Here is a 23167-nt window from a genome sequence, read left to right as displayed (position 1 = left end):
AGTATTCTGCTACAGATGGATCTGGATAAGTTGGGAACTTGGACCGAAAGGTGACAGATGCAGTTTAATAATGATAAATGTAAGGTTATACATAGTGTTGAGCATTCCGATACCGCAAGTATCGGGTATCGGCTGATACTTGCTGTATCGGAATTCCGATACCGACTTCCGATATTTTTTCAATATCGGAAGTCGGCATCGGAATCGGAAGTTCAAAGTTGATTGACAGCCTGACGTCATCATGATGCGCGGTGTGTGCGCATCATGATGCGCCGTCATTTCGGGCCTTCCGGGGGTCTCTGCCGGCCTGCCGGGGGGCTGTGCACCCTGTGGGGGGCTGTACCGGCCTGCCAGGGGGCTGTGCCGGCCTGCCGGTGGTCTGTGCACCCTGTGGGGGTCTGTACCGGCCTGCCGGGGGGCTGTGCCGGCCTGCCGGGGGGCTGTGCCGGCCTGCCGGGGGGCTGTGCAAGCATCGTCCGATGGGACTACAAGTCCCATCTGGCGATGCCTGCTACCATGACAGTGATTGACACATTAGCCAATGATGGGACAGTAGTAGTCCCATCATCCGGCTAATGTGTTAAATGTTAAAAAAAAAATAAATAAAAAAAAAATACTACATACATACTACATACATACTACATACTACATGCTACATACATACTACATATATACTACATGCTACATACATACCACATACATACTACATACATACTACATGCTACATACATACTACATATATACTACATGCATGCTACATACATACTGCATGCTACATGCATACTACATACATACTACATACATACTACATACATACTACATACATACTACATACAATACATACATATAACATAGAGTAACATACTTACCAATACTTGTCACATTGTTCCCCGAAGCCATTGTCTTTTACGGAATAAATATTAACATAACAAACCACAAAAATACTCACCCACGATCCGAAGCAGTCCACGAGTGTGTCCCACGACGATCTTGGGTAGAGAACTGCAGCATCAGCTGTTGCTGCCGTTCTCTACGGGCTGCAGGAATCCAATGACGGAAGGTAGGTATCCTTCCGCACTGTATTCCTCCGCCACTTAAAAAAAAAAAAAGTCCCTAGTCTCACTTTATGCCATTGCTGCTTGGGAAATTCCCACACAGCAATGGCATAAAGTGAGACTAGGGACTTTTTTTTTTTTTAAGTGGCGGAGGAATACAGTGCGGAAGGATACCTACCTTCCGTCATTGGATTCCTGCAGCCCGTAGAGAACGGCAGCAACAGCTGATGCTGCAGTTCTCTACCCAAGATCGTCGTGGGACACACTCGTGGACTGCTTCGGATCGTGGGTGAGTATTTTTGTGGTTTGTTATGTTAATATTTATTCCGTAAAAGACAATGGCTTCGGGGAACAATGTGACAAGTATTGGTAAGTATGTTACTCTATGTTATATGTACTGTATGTCTATGTATGTATTGTATGAATGTATTGTATGTAGTATGTATGTAGTATATATGTGGTATGTATGTAGCATGTAGTATGTATGTAGTATGTATGTAGCATGCATGTAGCATGCATGTAGCATATATGTAGCATGCATGTAGCATGCATGTAGCATGCATGTAGCATGCATGTAGTATGTATGTAGCATGTATGTAGCATATATGTAGTATGTATGTAGCATATATGTAGTATGTATGTAGCATGTAGTATATATGTAGTATATATGTAGCATGTAGTATGTATGTAGTATGTATGTGGTATGTATGTAGCATGTAGTATGTATGTAGCATGCAGTATGTATGTAGTATGTATGTAGCATGTAGTATATATGTAGTATGCATGTTGCATGCATGTAGTATATATGTAGTATGTATGTTGCATGTAGTATATATGTAGTATGTATGTTGCATGTAGTATATATGTAGTATGCATGTTGCATGCATGTAGTATATATGTAGTATGAATGTAGCATGTATGTAGTATGTAGTATGAATGTAGCATGTATGTAGTATGCATGTTGTATGTATGTAGCATGTATGTAGCATGTAATTTTTTTTTTTTTTTTTTACATTCAACACATTAGCCGGATGATGGGACTACTACTGTCCCATCATTGGCTAATGTGTCAATCACTGTCATGGTAGCAGGCATCGCCCGATGGGACTTGTACTCCCATCGGACGATGCCTGCACAGACCCCCGAAGCCGGCACAGCCCCCCGGCAGGCCGGCACAGACCCCCGGCAGGCCGGCACAGACCCCCGGCAGGCCGGCACAGACCCCCTGGCAGGCTGGCACAGCCCCCCGAAAGGCCCGTACAGACCCCAGAGAGGCTGTACAAGGGAAAAACAGGATTTTTTTTATTCCGATACCGGAAGTCCCATAGACTTGAATGGGACTTCCGGTATCGGAATCGGCGATACCGATACTTTTTTTTTTTTTTTTTTAAGATCGGCCGATCCATTCCGATCCGATACTTTGAAGTATCGGACGGTATCGCTCAACTCTAGTTATACACATGGGAAGAAGAAATCAATATCACCATTACACACTGAATGGTAAACCACTGGGTAAATCTGACATGAAGGATTTGGGGATCCTAGTTAATAATAAACTTACTTGGAGCAGCCAGTGCCAGGCAGCGGTTGCCAAGGCAAACAGGATCATGGGGTGAATTAAAAGAGGTCTGGATACACATGATGAGAGCATTATACTGCCTCTGTACAAATCTCTGGTTAGACCGCACATGGAGTACTGTGTACAGTTTTGGGCACCGGTGCTCAGGAAGGATATAATGGATCTAGAGCGGGAACAAAGGAGGGCAACAAAATTAAGGGGATGGGGGAACTACAATACCCAGAGAGATTAGAAAAATTAGTATTATTTAGTCTAGAAAAAAAAAAAAGACGACTGAGGGGCGATCTAATAACCATGTATACTTATATACATAAGTATATAAGGAAACAATACAAATATCTCTCAGAGGCTCTGTTTATACCAAGGAAGGTGATGGTCACATGGTGGAAAAACCTTTTCTCCTCCAGACGCAGAGAATGCCCCCAACATAGAAGAGGATTCTTTACTGTTAGGGCAGTGAGAATCTGGAATTCCCTGCCTGAGGAGGTGGTGATGGCGAACTCAGTCAAAGGGTTCAAGAGAGGCCTGGATGTCTTCCTCGAGCGTAACAATATTGTATCTTACAGTTATTGTTAGGTTCTTTAGAAGGACGTAGATCTGGGGATTTATTCTGACAGAATTTTATAGGCTGAACTGGATGGACTAATGTCTTTTCACCCTTACTAACTATGTTACTGTTACCTGGGGGAGTTGACCAGTGAAATAGCTGACAAAGCACACACAGAATTTGTTTCTGCGGGGCCCAAAACTTACAGCTACAAATTCAAACACGAGGCAAACTGTCTTAAAAGTGAAGGGAACACTAAATGTCGGTAACTCTCAATCTATTAATTTTAGCAGTCTGAAAGATCTAGTTCTGGATTATCCACGTAAGTGTGACGCTGAAACTCAGAAACGTATCGTCGTACAGCAGCGGGCCATTGTGAGACAAAAAAATTGGAGTATTGATTTGCATCCTTTATACAGAACACTTGTGCGTTTACACAAAGCGGCGACTATTAGACGATTTCATCACTCTGCCATTTGGCTATTACCCGAGCATTGTGATGGATATGCGTCTGCAACATCCGTTCTCATGCATTCTAGCGGGACCGTCTAATTCTGGAAAGAGTTATTTTGTAAAACTATATAATATTGAAACCAATTTCTCAAACCCGATAATATTGTTTGGTTTTATTCATGCTGTCAAAAACTATATGATGAAATCTCTTTTCCCAACACCAGATTTGTGGAGGGTCTGCCAAATACATTCGCAGATGAATTATTCCCTCCAGACAAGGTGAATTTGGCTATTGTTGATGATCTCATGGAGAGTGCTAGCGAAAATTGTGAGATACATAAAAGCATTTACCAAGTATGTGCACCACAGAAATCTCAGTATTTTCTACCTGATACAAACCATTGTCAGGGTAAGATAAGCCACACCTTAAACACAAAGTACATGGTGCTTTTTAATAACCCTTGAGATTACAAATTTTTAACTCTAGCTCGTCAGATGTATCCCGGAAAAACACGTTTTTCCCCGTGGAAGCTTTTGAGAATGCCACGAGGGAGCCTTATGGGTATTTGCTGGTAGATTTGAGAGCTAATACCCCTGAGGATCATCGCTTACAGATGGGGTTGTTTTCACTGGCGTTGCCCGCTGTCTATGTTCAAAAGAAAAACACTCCTAAAAAGTGAATTTTATGTGGCATCACACATTCCACGCTGTGTGCGTTGTGTTATAAAGATGTCAGAGAGTCCGGCATAACTGGGCTTTCTTAAAAACTCTGGTGAAAGCAACCCCCGCTGTCAGGATATCTATTCTGCACAATGCAGGCGACGATTTAATGTCAGTCGTTGGCGAGATTGCTTTAAACATCTTAAAAAGGCAGGATTCCGCTGAAAGAGCACCAAAAAGGCATACTAAAGAAGTGGCGTAAAGCTATAAGAACCATGAGTGATAGATCGCAGTCCATAAAGAAAAAGAAATGGCTACTAAAGCTGACCGGAGGGTTTATCGGCCCTCTTAAATTTTGCAATACCCATATTAACGAGCCTGCTCACAGGCAAATATAGGAGCATACAGAGAAAATTTATCTAGCCCCCCAAACAGGAACTGGTCAAACTAAAACCCCCAACAACCGATAACATAAGCAAAACGGTTATTCGCTGCCTTCATGATGAAATTAGCGCCATTTTACAATGTCATGACATACCCGATGACGTTAAAATTAAAATTCATGCCTCCGTGCTAGAGCGCTACTTGGTACATACGAGGCACGGCTCGAAAGTAGTAACTTTAAATCTCGTTACCACTCCTGATCAGCAACAATTGTCAAACACCGATCCTGATAAAAATCAATGAGTCGCTGAAAAGCCATATAAACTAAAAGATATAAGGAGAATGCAGAATTTTTACTCAACAGGATACTACAGAATAAAAATGTGACAGCCTGGAATGATAAAGCCGAATTTATTTTCAAAGGCGCTGTAATATCCGGGTCTAAACTTTCTGGATTTGGTATGTAGTACAACGCAGAGCCATGCCCTGACCAGTCAGAAGTTACCTCGGGGTTGGGATTCGTTTATACAGGCTATGGCCAAGCTAAATATCCCATCTACAGTTGTGGGTAATCACACTGCTAGATAGCTTTTAGATGGTTTAAAAACCTCCATCAGTGAAGGAAGCGCTGTATCTACACCGCAGAAGCTATCCCCATCACCCCATACAATTCATTCTTAGCACTCCCCGTCATTAGGTATCACACGAGGAACTCTTACCTAAAAAGGTCTGATACTACAATCCATGTTGCTAATGATGTAGATTATGTACTGGTTAAATATTTATTTTGTAAGAAGTGTAATGCTGTATATTAATTGTACTTGTGATGCTTCTATATCACAATTTTTATATTATTGAAATGCCTGAGATGTATTTATTACAATAAAATCTTTTAAACTAGTCTATAAAAAAAATAAAAAAGCAAAGATGCAGTATTGTAAGTGTATAAAACACCTGCTTTATACTTGCTGATGTTGTAACATGGCCATATACATAATATGCCCATACAATGAGACTGGTGTGTCTAATGTCTCATAAAATCACAATCTTACTGATAGGATATAAAGTGAGGATCGCTGTAACCAATAAATACGCTGCTTGGATATAAATTCCTATCAAATTGCTGCAGAAACATTCATTTTGGGCTGTGGGATCCTCGTGCTATCAAATACATGAAATATACAATGCTATAAACTCACTATCAAAATGCATTATAAGTCTCCTGTAAAATGAGAATCTTACTGATAGGATATAAAGTCATTGTAGCAAATACACAGATAGGAGTACAAAATCATATCAAAATGAGAATCAGATACACTGCTACGAAGGACAACAGCTCAAACTACTATCAAACTGACAGCCACTTGATAGGGGGTGGGGCACCTGTCAAATTAAGTTTGACGAGTCATCCAGTAGCTCTACTACTTCCATGGATCTGGCTACTCTGATGAAGATAAGAGGGGCTTCACTAAGCTTGTCTACCAGAACATATTCCCTACAATGCAAGCTATGATTCGGGCGATGGAGTCTCAAATTTCCACCCAAGTATGAACACAAGGGCCACGCACTGTTAATTTGGGAAGTTGATATAGAGAAGGTGAGCTCATTTTAGAACCCTTATGTAGATCCAATAAAATATTTATGGAATGACCCTGGCATACAAGAATGCTGATAGGAGACTGGAATATCAACTGTCTGATTCCACAAAACATTCTCTAAATGACCTGGACTGTATTGCAGATCATGGATATTCACCTTCAACAAGATGTGCCCCGAGTCAGAGTGCCCACAACAGGAATCATCAAATATCCATTTGATTTACAAAGTGAGGCCAAACACATTGTTGCTGTAAGTGATACGTCAGGTGGCAGATGAGGAAAAACTGTCGCGAATGGCAAAAAACGCTAATTTGACAGTAGGCAAAGTTGCGGATGACAGTGTCTGCTTTAGTCATACTCACCAATGGGGTAGGCAGCACTAAAGATGCCTAGGGCAGCTCAAACTCTAAATAGGGCCCTAGCAGGAAGATGAGTGTAAGTGTAAATCAATATATTTACTTTGTTCTATGTTCTATGTTCAGCTAAGCAAATCCTTAACACAATTTTTATTTAATAGCTATTCAAAACATACCTCAAATTTATCCCACCAACTCAGCTGAAGAATTCAAAGATGGCTAACCATTTTTTTGTGACTTTAAAAGGACAACCCATTACACATTCTGGGAAGGACTTGGAAAAGCTCCATGAGAAGTGAACAGTAGGAAACGTTGAAAAGACATGTCCAGCTTCTAGGTGCAGTTACTAATTTATTGCTGATTCAATACATATTCCAGTATATCACAGCAAACAGACCCCTCTTGCAAGCAGGTGTATTTTGACTCTTATGAAGTCTTAGTCCATGAGTCAAAATGCATAGGACGGCAGTAGGGGTCTGTGTGTGAACATAGCCCAAGTGGTGGAGGAACATTTGTTTTGGGTTATTTATTTTGTCTTGCATACAAATTACTCTGGAAAGGATGTTCCCTAACATTTCCCAGGAAAATCCATTTTGTTTTTGTATGTTTATTGTGTGCCTGTAAAAATGGCATATGACTGACAAAATGACAACATTGTTCACAGCTGTCAGAAGTGCTTCCAGGGGTATTCCCCATGATGATCCCATGTAATTTGAAAACTGTTCCTATTGATTTATGATGTTTTTAGGCTCTAAATTCACCCAGGGGGGGGGTCATGGCAAAAGTGCTTGATTTACCCATAGACTTACATTGGGCTCATCACTTGGGTTGAGCACCCGAGTATTCAAATTTGCTCCACCCAACAAGCACGCAAGCATTTTAGTGCTCGCCCATCACTAGGGCTTATCAGAATAGTTTTAGCGGTTTCCAAAAAGCTGCATCAGGAACTTGGATATTTGGAACTCTCCCGATTATCAGTGGTTCGGTGCCGCAGCTGCATGTGTTGCGGCTATGTGACAGTCACATCACATGCCTGGAGAGACCAACACAAACAGGCAGTCTCATCAGGTCCTTTGTGATCAGACATCTCCCTCAGTTCACATGGGATGCCATAATTTGCACAGATTGCTTAATCTTTTCACTGTGGACTAGGTCAGAAATTTACCCCAACAACACAATAACCCATTCTTGGCCATCACTAGTGGTAAATATGTTTATTCTTCTGCTGGGTCTCATCACCTGAGAGCCACGAGTAATTATCAATCACATCAGCAAAGACCATTTCTTTTTTGGTCACATCCACACCAAACTCAATCTTCATATTAACTCAGATGCAGTCTTGTGTTGACCATGTTTTTTCCAGAACCTCTAAGATGGCCACTGTGGAATAGTTCATGATGTCCTCCTCCACCTGGCCAATCAAAAGGCCAGCACAGATTAGTTGCAATCAGATTAGTTGCAATCAGCTGCTCTTCAGACCATTGAGGGTCATTATTGGCATAATCCTTGAAAAACATCTCCACTTTAGGGGGATAAAATTTATATCCTTCCGATACCCCCAGGATTTCTATTCAGGAATGAACCAGTGGCTATTCTCCTGCACACCCACTCTACAGGGATAATCTCAGAGTGTGGCAATAAAACCAGTTGCACAGCACTTGGTCACAAATGCTATCTTGATACCAGATTCTAACAGCAGTTTGAATATGCAGCTGGTGGTCTTGTTGGAAATGGACGCTTTCTTCTCCATGAGGTCCTTACTGGCTGCATTGCTCGCTGTGATCTCATCCTTGGATTGCATAAGGACAAAGCTGGGGTGATCCAGGAGCTCATACAGCTTGTAAGGTATACCTTCATTCAGCTTCTTGCCGAGTCTCAACTCATGTGTGTCCATGATCATCCAGGAAGCAAGAGACATTTGCTATGTTACCAATTATTGGATTTTTGCTGTTCTCGTTGACATTTATGCATATGTATGTTTATCTAATACACTGAAGGTCACATGTCTGACCAAAACATTTACTACTGTGTACTACTCCTGAAATAAATTTTGTCACCATAATACCAAGCCGAGTGCCATTTTTGCTAGATTATATTCCAACTTGTCAACTAAGACTGAAGGCCCCATCTCACATTGTGAGATCGCAGATGCATCACCGATTATGTGACGCAACAGCGATCTTGCTTTGTGTGAAATGCAGTGGCAACTGTCCCCCTGCTGGATATCGCTGATTTTGTTCAAATGTCCTGGGCCATTTTTTCAGTGACCTCGTTGACAATGCAGAACTCAGGGATGCAAGCGGTAGTCAGAAAAGCTGCTGTGTGAAAAGGTACCAACGACTGCTGATGGATAGTTGCTATGTCGCTTAATAGATCTGCCAGTTTGGCAGCTTACTAGCGACGCACCAGCAATCCTTACCAGGTCGTATCATTGTTGGGATCGTTGGTGCGTCGCTATGTGAAATGGCACCCTAACTTGGCAGATGAGGAGGAATTAGTAATAGATGCAGGACAGCCAACTGCTTTAATTTATCATTAAAACAACCTGAATCTAGGGACACAAGTTTGCAATCCAGATTGATCCATCCATAAAGCATCACACAATCTTGCATCTGAAGTAGAAATTTTCTAAGACTTTTTGGAAGGACAACTATTATGGACATCCATGACATGTCACTGGATACGGCAATACTAAATCATTCCACTGGGTGCACTGCAGAACAATGGAACACTTACTGCCAGATATCTCCACTCGTGAAAACTGATCAGATCACTGAACCGAAACTAAATTAAAAGTAATAAATTCTAACAAACTTTTCTTTTAAACAAGCACTCAATTTATACAAATATACTGAAACATTTGCATACTCCTGGGATAATGTTTTGTCCATCCTCAGTATAGGGGTGAGCAGCCTAATGCAGAAATACATTTTTGGCTTTTAGAGAGAAGGAGACACATGAGGTGATGGGAAATGCCGATTATACTAATGAGCCTCACAATCAGTGACCACATAGGAGCAGCACTGAGGAGTCAATGTGATGCCAATGGCAGGAAGTGAAGTTTCTCTGATATTATAGAAGATCATTCTTAACTTCATTCCCAAGTACCATCCAATGAAGCGTTCGAGAGTGAATGCCCGTGCTATGAATGGGAAACAGAGGAGGAAAAAGAGACAACAAGCTAAGTCTCAGAAAACCAGAGAAGTTGGTAACTATGCAGATTGCAGATCCCTGATCTTAACCGCAACAACTAGCAGCAGTCGTGGAGCGTTCCTACGTTGGTCCTAGACACCTCGTCACAACCAGAGAACTACATAAGCCTAAAGCAGGAAAAGAGGAAAACTAACTGCCCCAGAGCAGACTCCAAAGGAAAGACAGCCCCCCCCACATGTATTGACGGTGAAACAAGATGAAAATACAAACAAAGGCAGGAAAATAGGCTGAGCAAACAATGGGGCCCGGCTAACTAAAAAGGACAGAAAAGGAAAGACACTGTCTGCAATCTGCCAAAAAAACCTACAAAAATTTTGTCCAACACTTCTGATAGCAAAATTAACCCTGAAGTCTTCTAAACCTATATCAGCACTCTGAAATATTCTGAGACAGAGCAAAAAAGGGGCCAATCTAATAAGGGACAAAAAGCAGATTGGCAAATAATGATTAATAGGAGTGGAATTTCAGCATAGCCCCAGCAGGGGCAGGCTGATTACACAAAAAACTGAATTGACCAACAAGCGCAAGTGTGAACAATAGCAAAAAACAAAACTTAACTTGAGAAGACTGGAAGAGAGCTGAAGTCCAGGACCTGATAAGCAGACTGAATCACCAGCACCCAGATAGGGCGTCGGCTGTCTTATATCCAGTCTGATACTCCAGAGATCCAATCGTTATCTTCCTCATCAGGTGGCAGATCACTACCACTTAAACCAACCGCACTACCTCCTGTCACCACCAGAGGGAGAAAGGAAGGGAAACTCTCAACTGGTGGAGCAGAAAAGGAGTTCATGACACATGTGCGTGCGTTAGCGCCAACAGGTAGAAGTCAGCATCCTCAGTTCTGTGGAATGGAGGACGCCAACTGCCTGTTGGCACTCACGAACGCTTCAGGGACAGTACTTGGGAATGAAGTTAAGAATGGAGGGAAAGGAGGAGAAGCAAATGGAGGAGAAAGAGGTCTTTGTCTTAAAGGTTAAAGGATGGGCATGCTACAGGATGATAAAGAAAGTAAATCATGCCTTAGGCTGGTTTCACATTTGCGTTTTTTAGCGCTGGAAAAAAACGCATATGTGCGCATGCGTTTTTTCCCCTATATTTAACATGGGTGCGCATACCTGCGCGCTTGTAAGCGCATGTATGCGATTTTCATGCGCTGCGTTTTTTTGGGGTGTGCGTTTGTATTTTCCAGACGCAGCATGTTGCATTTTTTGGCCCTGCAAAAAAGCGCATGCGCACATATGCGCACGTTTTGCGCTAAAAATGGCCATTATAGCCTATGGATGCGCATATGTGCGCACTGGCATGCTCATGTATGCGTTTTTTTGCATATGCGTTTTTTTTTTTTTTAACCATGGAATTTAGGGGTTTGGGTTAGAGTTAGGGTTAGTTAGGGGGTTTAGGGTTAGGGTCAGGGTTAAGTATGGTTTGGTTAAGGGTTAGGGTCAGGGTTAGGGTCAGGATTAGGGTTAAGTATGGTTTGGTTAAGGGTTAGGGTCAGGGTTAGGGTCAGGGTCAGGGTTAGGGTTAGGGTCAGGGTTAGGGTCAGGGTCAAGTATGGTTTTGTTAAGGGTTAGGGTCAGGGTTAGGGTCAGGATTAGGGTTAAGTATGGTTTGGTTAAGGGTTAGGGTCAGGGTTAGGGTTAGGGTTAAGTATGGTTTTGTTAAGGGTTAGGGTCAGGGTTAGGGTCAGGATTAGGGTTAAGTATGGTTTGGTTAAGGGTTAGGGTCAGGGTTAGGGTTAGGGTCAGGGTCAGGGTTAGGGTTAGGGTCAGGGTTAAGTATGGTTTTGTTAAGGGTTAGGGTCAGGGTTAGGGTCAGGATTAGGGTTAAGTATGGTTTGGTTAAGGGTTAGGGTCAGGGTCAGGGTTAGGGTTAGGGTCAGGGTTATGGTCAGGGTTAGGGTTAAGTATGGTTTTGTTAAGGGTTAGGGTTAGGGTTAGTTAGGGTTTAGGGTTTGGGTTAGGGTTAAGTATGATTTGGTTAAGGGTTAGGGTCAGGGTTAGGGTTAGGGTCAGGGTTAGGGTTAGTAAAGTCATGGTTTGGGTTAGTGTGAGGGGCCACCTAATGTTGGAAAAAAACGCAAACGCGGTAAAAACGCACTAAAAACGCATACAAACGCATAAAAACGCTGCGTTTTTTTCATGCATGCTCATAAAAATGCTTGAAAAAAACGCAGCAGTTGTATGCTTTTGTATGCGTTTTTTCAATGCGCTTTTTTGCGGGAAAAACGCGCTGCAAAAAAAAGCAAGTGTGAAACTAGCCTTAGAAATGTATCAAAGTGGAGGATATTACATTTTGACACCCAAGAGAGAATTTCACTATGGAAGAGTCGTCTACCAAGCCTGGTTCCTGAAGACCACGTATGCAGGTCCCAAAAATGCAGTCTCCCTCCGCAGTCTGTCTCCACAGTTTCTGTGTCCACAGTCTGTCTCAGCAGTCCCCATTAGCACGGCTGGCAATACTTTCAACGACACAGCCAGCCCCTGTTGTGGTCCTGACTCCATATCCTGCTCACTTGGCCCAGCTATTTTTTTGCTTTTCCCCTCTTGCATACTGGTGAAGTTTTTCCTGCTCCTCCATGGAGCTGAAGTCTGCAGAGATCGAGGTTTCTGATGACCACACGCTCCCCTAATCATGAGCCAGCGCCTTGTATGCAGTAGAGAAGCTTCACTAAGATGCCACCGGGATACTCGCGCTTTATACGCATGCAAGTTTCCCGACGCCAAAACATGCTGACAGTGCCTCTTTAGAGGGAATCTGTCACTGATACAATCTATTATGATCATATACACATCAGTGAAAGATGTGACAGATTGCCTTTAAGCCTTTAATGTACATTTACTAAGATCATTTATCATAGATACTTGTCCTCCTAAAGTCTTTATGTTCAAAAACTATTCTAGAAGCTGTAGATCTATGGTGGTCTCTGCAGCTGATCTGTTCTGGGTGAAAGTCTGGCAGCAAGATTATTGATAATAGATGGCTCCTAATTGTGAGCATCTCTGTACTAGATACAAGGTCAGAAAATGTGAAGCTCACAATACATAGATAATGGTCATCAGAATGATGCCGGGCCTTCATTCCTCTTGGCATCTGTTTTGATCTATGCGACTATTGGTATGCAGTAATGTATATTGTCTGTACAAGTCCCCCCTAAAATGTAAAGTGCTACAGACTATGACTATGTCAGCGCTATATCACCATCTCCCACTGACAGATTTGCCAGTTTGGGAAAAAAGGCTTTTTAGATTATTTTCATAAGACTCAGTGACACGCTGTAAACAATTGGAGATGGCATAAAAAAACAAATTGTTTTGCTATTGTCAAAGTTGCTGCCCATAAAAATGCAATTATTTATTGGAAATGCAACTACAGATATGCTAGCCAAAGAGGCAGCCGTGACAAGAAAAAAAAAAGTGTTTGTTCTTGAACTGCTGAAACCTCGAGAGGTTCATGTTCAGACACGCATATCGCTTTTGCAGGAGAAAAAGACATCTCTTGTTGCTTCCCAAGTGGATCCATAACCTCCCTTTTACTTGTTTAATCCCATCCTGACATGAGACGTACTAACCAGTCCATGGGACCCGGGCCCCTATGCCCATGGACGGGATAGTACGCCTACCGCGATCAGCGGCGCCCACGTGGTGAGCACCGCTGATCGCGGCCGGGTGTCAGCTGATTATCACAGCTGACACCCGGCACAATGTGTCAGGGGCGGTCACGGACCGCCCCCGACACGTTAACCCTTTGCACACCGCGATCAAACATGATCACTGTGTACCGGGGGTTAAAGGGAAGCATCGTCAGGGAGGGGGCTCCCTCCGTGCTTCCCTGAGGCCCCACGGCAGCGCAATGTGCAACGCTGCTGCCGGGGGCTCCTTTCCTGCAGGCCCCCGAATCCAAGATGGAGACGGGGGCCTTCGGGGGCCTGCAAGAAGCTGGATTCCTCAGTGCCTGTGACAGATCGCTGATCTGTCACAGTGATCTGTGATGTGACAGATCAGCGATCTGTCACAGGACAGTGATGTCCCACCTGGGACTATTTAATAAAGTAAAAAAAAAAAAATAAAAAAAAATAAAAAAGTAATAAAAAAAAAATCGCCAAATAAAGAAAAAAAAAAAAAAATTCCCCCCAAATAAATCCATTTTTTAGAAATAAAAAAAAAACAAAAAACACACAATAAAAGTACACATATTAGGTATCGCCGCGTCCGTAATGACCCGCCCTATAAAACTGTCCCATTAGTTAACCCCTTTAGCGAACCCCTTAAAAAATAAAAAACGAAGCAAAAAATAATGATTTATTATCATACCGCCAAACAAAAAGTGTAATAACACGCGATCAAAAAGACGCATATAAATATCCATGGTACCGCTGAAAACATCATCTTGTTCCGCAAAAAAAAGAGCCACCACACAGCATAATCCGCAAAATAAAAAAGTTATAGCTCGCAGAATAAAGCGATGCAAAAATTATTTTTTATATAAAATAGTTTTCATTGCATAAAACCGACAAAACATAAAAAAACGGCCTAAATAAGGTATCTCTGTAAGCGTACTGACCCGAAAAATAAAACCGCTTTATCAATTTTCTCGCACGCGGAACGGTGTAAACGCACCCCCCCAAAAGAAATTCGTGAAACGCTGGTTTTTGTTCATTCTGCGTCCCAAAAATCAGAATAAGAAGCGATCAAAAAATGTCACATGCCCGAAAATGGTACCAATAAAAACGTCAACTCGTCCCGCAAAAAATAAGACCTCACATGACTTGGTGGGTCAAAATACGGAAAAATTAGAGCTCTCAATATGTGGTGATGCAAAAACTATTTTTACAATAAAAAGCGTCTTTTAGCGTGTGACAGCCGCCAAGCAGAAAAACCGCCATAAATAGTAAATCAAACCCCCCGTTATCACCCCCTTAGTTAGGGAAAAATAATAAAATAAAAAAAGGTATTTATTTCCATTTTTCCGCTAGGGCTAGGGCTGTGCTGGGGTTCGGGTTGGAGTTAGAATTGGGGGTTTCCACTGTTTGGGCACATCAGGGGCTCTCCAAATGCAACATGGCATCTGATCTCAATTCCAGCCAATTCTGAGTTGAAAAAGTCAAATGGTGCTCCTTCCCTTCCAAGCTCTGCCATGCGCCCAAACAGTGTTTTACCCCCACATGTAGGGTATCAGCCCACTCAGGTCAAATTGCAAAACAATTTTGGGGTCCAATTTCTCCTGTTACCCTTAGGAAAATAAAAAATTGGGAGCAAGAATATCATTTTTGTGGAAAAAAATGATTTTTTTATTTTCACGCCTGAGCGTTATAAACTTCTGTGAAGCACTTGGGGGTTCAAAGTGCTCACCACACATCTAGATAAGTTCCTTAGGGGGTCTCGTTTCCAAAATGGGGTCATTTGTGGGGGTTTCCACTGTTTAGGTACATCAGGGGCTCTCCAAAGGCAACATGACACCCGCAGACCATTCCATCAAAGTCTGCATTCCAAAACGTCACTGCTTCCCTTCCGAGTCCTGATGTGTGTCCATACAGTAGTTTTCTCCCACATATGGGGTGTCAGCGTACTTATGACAAATTGGACAACTTTTGGGGTCCAATTTCTCCTGTTACCCTTGGGAAAATAAAAAAAATTGGTGACTAATTGATCATGTTTGTGGAAAAAATACGATTTTTTTATTTTCATGCCATGGCATTATAAGCTTCTGTGAAGCCTTTGGGGGTTCAAAGTGCTCACCTCACATCTAGATAAGTTCCTTAGGGGGTCTAGTTTCCAAAATGGTGTCATTTGTGGGGGGTTTCCACTGTTTTGGTACATCAGGGGTTTTCCAATCGCAACATGATGTCCGATCTCAATTCCAGCCAAAAACGTCAAATGGCGCCGCTTCCCTTCCGAGCTCTGCCATGCGCCCAAATAGTGGTTTACCCCCCACATGTGGGGTATCAGCATACTCAGGACAAATTGCACAATAACTTTTAGGGTCCTGTTACCATTGGGAAAATAAAAATTGGGGTGAAAAGATCATTTTTGTGGAAAAAATATGATTTTTTTAAATGTACCGCTGTACGTTATAAACTTCTGTAAAGCCCTTGTGGGTTCAAAGTTCTCAGCACATATCTAGATAAGTTCCTTGGAGGGGGGGGCTAGTTTCCAAAATGGGGGTTACTTGTAGGGGGTTTCCACTGTTTAGGTACATCAGGGACTCTCCAAACGTGACATTGCGTCCGATCTGAATTCCAGCCAATTTTGCATTGAAAAAGTCAAACGGCGCTCCTTCCATTCTGAGCTCTGCCATGCGCCAAAACAGTCGTTCCCCCCACATATCAGGTATCAGCGTACTCAGGACAAATTGCACAATAACTTTTGCAGTCCAATTTCTCCTGTTACCCTTGGTAAAATAAAAAAAATTGAACCTGAAGTTTTTTTTTGTGAAAAAAAGTTAATGTTCATTTTTTTTAAATATTCAAAAAAAATTCCTGTGACGCACCTAAAGGGTTAATAAACTTCTTGAATGTGGTTTTGAGCACCTTAAGGGGTGCAGTTTTTAGAATGGTGTCACTTTTGGGTATTTTCTATCATATTGACCCCTCAAAGTGACCTCAAATGTGATGTGGTCCTAAAAATAAAATGGTTTTGTAAAAATGAGAAATCGCTGGTCAACTTTTAACCCTTATAACTTTCTAACAAAAAAAAAATTTTGGTTCCAAAATTGTGCTGATGTAAAGTAAACATGTGGGAAATGTTACTTATCAAGTTTTTTGTGTGCTGTATCTCTGTGATTTAAGGGCATAAAAATTCAAAGTTGGAAAATTGCGAAATTTTCAAAATTTTCGCCAAATTTCCGTTTTTCTCACAAATAAACACAAGTTATTTGAATGAAATTTTACCACTATCATGAAGTACAATATGTCACGAGAAAACATTGTCAGAATCACCAGGATCCATGGAAGCGTTCCAGAGTTATGACCTCATAAAAGTACAGTGGTCAGAATTGTAAAAATTGGCCCGGTCATGAACGTGCAAACCACCCTTGGGGGTGAAGGGGTTAAACGGGGTTTTGTGTCATGACTTAAATGGGGAGTTGTGTCCGGTTATACGAAAACATCTAGGTTGAGTTCTCAAAATATAATCACGAAAGTTTGGGTCATTTAGGCCAACAGAAAATGTTAGGCATTATCAGAGAAATTTTACTGAAAAAGATGCAAGAGACTGTAAAAAGACAGGAATGACAGGAAGAAAAATGCAATTTTTCCACATGAATCATTTTTGTCCACACCGCAAACAGATGCTGTTGCAAGGCCCAAATGGTTGCAATTGTTGTAGGATAACTTAAAAGCCATACTTACACATGCTGCATCAAGAACGCAGAGAATGGAGACACCATATGAATCCAAATTAAAGAAAGGGGCTCTAGTGAGGATTAAAGCTGTCAGGAAGAATGGACCTTGGGAAAGTAACTGGGAAGGTCCCTTTGAGATCATTTAAACCATGGGACAAGTTATGATTCTTTTGCAACAAGCATCTAATGTGGTTAAAAAAACCACAGACAATAAAGTGTGGGTACATGTTGATCAATGCAAGTTGTATATTGCAGAATGATACTGCATTTATTTTAGGAAGAAATTGATTTCAATAAGAGCTGGAATGAGACATCCTGTTCTTGATGCATGGGATTCAACACCAATCCTACAGGAGAAGACATTTCCCAGGAAAAGCTATTTGATGGGAATTACATATGTTACTCTATACTATTTCAACTGATCTATGCCGAAGATCTTTTACATCATGGAATAAATACTAGTGAAGTGAACGAACCTGGCCAAAAACTCTACACTCACAGAATCCAAGAGGATCTAGTCTACAATACCTAATAGATGAAAACATACCGGACGATTCAGTAGATATTACCGGAAACATTTGCATGGGTTATGGTGTAAAATGCTGTATTGAGCTACACTTCATACACACTGACATAATATTACATGCTACCACAGGACCCAAGACTACGTTCACACAGTTACAAGGAGATTACATACACAATAAGACAGGCACATGGGAATGCAGTGCTACAGATGTGTTTTACTGGAATAGAGATAAGAGGTGAAGAGAAAGCCTTGTTTTCAGGTGATATTACAAAAGTGATCACAAAATGGGAAAGTTGGAACACCCAAAACAGATATGTGGTTAAGGACACAATTTGGGGAAAATTATGGATTCTTCATTACAGAAGGAGAGGAATGCAACACAATGTTAGATTTACCTTCGGAATCTGTTAATATGGACCAAAGATACAGTAGATATTTGGGAAGTTATTCAAATGGTCAGACAAATGTTATACACAGAGGTCAATCCGGTAATGTGAGATGGTTGAATAAGAATTTAATTTTTTTCTGTAGATAATCCATCTCCCAAGGATTCTAGACTTTACCAATGTTGCGTTTCAACAAAAAATAACTACAATGTAAAGATGTAAGTGTAGGTGTATAGTCAGCAGTAGATAATGTATGCACACACAATTTCAACCCTCTTCAAAATCAATTCCAATCTAAACCTCTATTACAAGATCGAGTTTTTATGCAGATATATTTGCCGGTATATTCAGGACCATGCATCTGCCCAGACGTAGTCTGCCAAGGCTTTTTTCAAATTGCAGATTTCTGATAGCACTACTCTGAATTAGACTAGAATTCTAGAATGCATTTGGCCACATATCACTCCTACAATATCATCATCTGTACCATCTAATCAAGCTGTTTTTCCTCTTCCCACAGGTTTGCATTGAATGTCCCAAGCTCCTGACTGCTTTGTGAATTGCATTTATTATCCCTGGTATGCATTGCTTACCCTACTTTTGCATGCATAATGTACTGAATTTCTCTTTTGTCTACCATGCATATCTGAGTGGGCTGTCCGTCCTCCCTTTTAATCACCTTTGGTTAACTTGGAGATGTGGGTAGGTGTGTGTGGCCAGACCACATTTTCACACAGCTGATCCCTCTCAGTCGCAGATATATTCAGGACCACGCGTCAGCCCAGGCTTATTTCAAATAGTAGATTTCTAATTGCACTACTCTAAATTAGACTAGAAATGGACTGGAATCACTTGCGCTCTCTCTCCTGTAATTCCCCCACCTAGTAAGGAACTAGTCATTTCCCCCTCCATCCTCCACAGCCACCTCACCTTCTCCTCAGAACTGTTCCTCCATATACAATCCTTTTTCTCCAGACACACATGGCTACATCATGTCCTATCCTGCTAACACCTTCTAACACTGTCTGCTACTCCTCATTGCTGGCGATGTATCCCAAAATCCTGGCCCTCCATAACACATTCCCACACTCATTTCTAACACCCTGTCACTATTCTCTACACATTTTTTGCAATGATGATAACCTCACACCCATTCATCCAGCCCCCACTCCTCCAGTCCCCCTACCTGGAGTACTATGGAATGCACGCTCTGTCTGCAATAAATTTGTTTATACATGACTAGTGTTGAGCATTCCGATACCGCAAGTATCGGGTATCGGCCGATACTTGCTGTATCGGAATTCCGATACCGACTTCCGATATTTTTTCAATATCGGAATTCGGCATCGGAATCGGAAGTTCAGTTGATTGACGGCCTGACGTCATCATGATGCGCGGTGTGTGCGCATCATGATGCGCCGTCATTTCGGGCCTTCCGGGGGTCTCTGCCGGCCTGCCGGGGGGCTGTGCCGGCCTGCCGGGGGGCTGTGTGGACTGCCCGGGGTCTGTACCGGCCTGCCGGGGGGCTGTGCCGGCCTGCCGGTGGTCTGTGCACCCTGTGGGGGTCTGTACCGGCCTGCCGGGGGGCTGTGCCGGCCTGCCGGGGGGCTGTGCTGATGTCCGGGGGTCTGTGCAAGCATCGTCCGATGGGACTACAAGTCCCATCGGGCGATGCCTGCTACCATGACAGTGATTGACACATTAGCCAATGATGGGACAGTAGTAGTCCCATCATCCGGCTAATGTGTTAAATGTTAAAAAAAAAAAAAAAAAAAAAAAAAAATACTACATACATACTACATATATACTACATACATACTACATACATGCTACATACATACTACATGCATGCTACATACATACTACATATATACTACATACATACTACATACATACTGCATGCTACATACATACTACATACATACTACATACATACTACATATATACTACATGCATGCTACATACATACTACATGCTACATACATACCACATACATACTACATATATACTACATGCATGCTACATACATACTACATGCTACATACATACCACATATATACTACATACATACTACATATATACTGCATGCTACATACATACTACATATATACTACATGCATGCTACATACATACTACATGCTACATACATACCACATACATACTACATGCTACATACATACTACATATATACTACATGCATGCTACATACATACTACATGCTACATACATACCACATATATACTACATACATACTACATATATACTGCATGCTACATACATACTACATATATACTACATGCATGCTACATACATACTACATGCTACATACATACCACATACATACTACATACATACTACATACATACTACATGCTACATACATACTACATATATACTACATTCATGCTACATACATACTACATATATACTACATGCATGCTACATACATACTACATGCTACATGCATGCTACATACATACTACATACATACTACATACATACCACATATATACTACATACATACAATACATTCATACAATACATACATAGACATACAGTACATATAACATAGAGTAACATACTTACCAATACTTGTCACATTGTTCCCCGAAGCCATTGTCGTCTACGGAATAAATATTAACATAACAAACCACAAAAATACTCACCCACGATCCGAAGCAGTCCACGAGTGTGTCCCACGACGATCTTGGGTAGAGAACTGCAGCATCAGATGATGCTGCCGTTCTCTACGGGCTGCAGGAATCCAATGACGGAAGGTAGGTATCCTTCCGCACTGTATTCCTCCGCCACTTAAAAAAAAAAAGTCCCTAGTCTCACTTTATGCCATTGCTGTGTGGGAATTCCCACACAGCAATGGCATAAAGTGAGACTAGGGACTTTTTTTTTTTAAGTGGCGGAGGAATACAGTGCGGAAGGATACCTACCTTCCGTCATTGGATTCCTGCAGCCCGTAGAGAACGGCAGCATCATCTGATGCTGCAGTTCTCTACCCAAGATCGTCGTGGGACACACTCGTGGACTGCTTCGGATCATGGGTGAGTATTTTTGTGGTTTGTTATGTTAATATTTATTCCGTAGACGACAATGGCTTCGGGGAACAATGTGACAAGTATTGGTAAGTATGTTACTCTATGTTATATGTACTGTATGTCTATGTATGTATTGTATGAATGTATTGTATGTATGTAGTATATATGTGGTATGTATGTAGCATGTAGTATGTATGTAGTATGTATGTAGCATGCATGTAGCATGTAGTATGTATGTAGCATGCATGTAGTATATATGTAGTATGTATGTAGCATGAATGTAGTATATATGTAGTATGTATGTAGCATGTAGTATGTATGTAGCATGTAGTATGTATGTAGCATGTAGTATGTATGTAGTATGTATGTAGTATGTATGTGGTATGTATGTAGCATGTAGTATGTATGTAGCATGCATGTAGTATATATGTAGTATGTATGTAGCATGCAGTATATATGTAGTATGTATGTAGTATATATGTGGTATGTATGTAGCATGTAGTATGTATGTAGCATGCATGTAGTATATATGTAGTATGTATGTAGCATGTAGTATGTATGTGGTATGTATGTAGCATGTAGTATGTATGTAGCATGCATGTAGTATATATGTAGTATGTATGTAGTATGTATGTGGTATGTATGTAGCATGCAGTATGTATGTAGCATGCATGTAGTATATATGTAGTATGTATGTAGCATGTATGTAGTATGTAGTATGAATGTAGCATGTATGTAGTATGCACGTTGTATGTATGTAGCATGTAATTTTTTTTTTTTTTTTTTTTTTACATTTAACACATTAGCCGGATGATGGGACTACTACTGTCCCATCATTGGCTAATGTGTCAATCACTGTCATGGTAGCAGGCATCGCCCGATGGGACTTGTAGTCCCATCGGACGATGCCTGCACAGACCCCCGGAGCCTGCACAGCCCCCCGGCAGGCCGGCACAGCCCCCCGGCAGGCCGGCACAGCCCCCCGGAGCCGGCACAGCCCCCCGGCAGGCCGGCACAGCCCCCCGGAGCCTGCACAGACCACCGGCAGGCCGGCACAGACCACCGGAGCCTGCACAGACCCCCTGGCAGGCCGGCACAGCCCCCCGAAAGGCCCGTACAGACCCCAGAGAGGCTGTACAAGGGCAGGAAAGGGTTTTTCTTATTCCGATACCGGAAGTCCCATAGACTTGAATGGGACTTCCGGTATCGGAATCGGCGATACCGATACTTTTTTTAAAGATCGGCCGATACCATCCGATACGATACTTTGAAGTATCGGACGGTATCGCTCAACTCTATCCATGACCTCTTCATCACCAACAAACTCTCCTTCCTTGGCATCACTGAAACCTGGCTCACCCCCTCCAGATGCACTCTTATGGCAGATTGCATCTTTCTCACACCCCTCGCCCCAGCAACAAATGTGGAGGAGGAGTTGGCTAGCCACTCTCCGATACCTGCTCCTTTACCCCAATTCCTCTACCACCCTCTGCTACTCTTCCCTCATTGGAGGTCCACTCCGTCTGCATCTAACCCCTTCCAATCTCCAGCTGGCTGTCATCAACCGCCCCCAGAACTAGCCATCTCCACCTTTCTCGATCAATTCTATAATGTCCACACGGTATAAGGAATTCAAGAGAACGCTTTAACTGTATTTTATTCTTCTTACACCAGCACACAGCATAATATTTTCCCTAGACTAAACTGAAACTCCCTATCCCACTTTGTCTAACTTTCTAGTCACAAGACTTCCTTTTCTTAAAGAGACAGGTCAAATAATTATACATTACAATTTCACCACCTGGCTGCTTCATTTCCTTTCTGCTGACATCCCCTCCATCATGGGTGACTTCAACATCCCCATTCCACCCCAGCTGCCTCCAAAGTTTTATCGCTCACTGACTCCTTTGGCCTCACTCAATGGTCCTCCGTGGCCACTCACAAAGATGGTCACACGCTGGACCTTACCTTCACCCACCTCTGCTCCCTTACTAATCTCACTAACTCACCCCTCCCC

General features: G+C 42.1%; 1 pseudogene; it reads right to left on the bottom strand.

Annotated features, from left to right (window-relative positions):
* Positions 1-7641: 7641 nt before the first annotated feature.
* LOC141069370 (bifunctional phosphoribosylaminoimidazole carboxylase/phosphoribosylaminoimidazole succinocarboxamide synthetase pseudogene) lies at positions 7642-8526 on the bottom strand (annotated as a pseudogene).
* Positions 8527-23167: the final 14641 nt, after the last annotated feature.

This window comes from Dendrobates tinctorius, unplaced genomic scaffold (genome assembly GCF_039654945.1).
Source record: "Dendrobates tinctorius isolate UK_male_01 unplaced genomic scaffold, ASM3965494v1 ptg000260l, whole genome shotgun sequence".
Taxonomy (NCBI): Eukaryota; Metazoa; Chordata; class Amphibia; order Anura; family Dendrobatidae; genus Dendrobates; species Dendrobates tinctorius.
Note: the sequence above shows the minus strand (reverse complement) of the source record. Positions and strands in the feature narration are given on the sequence as shown.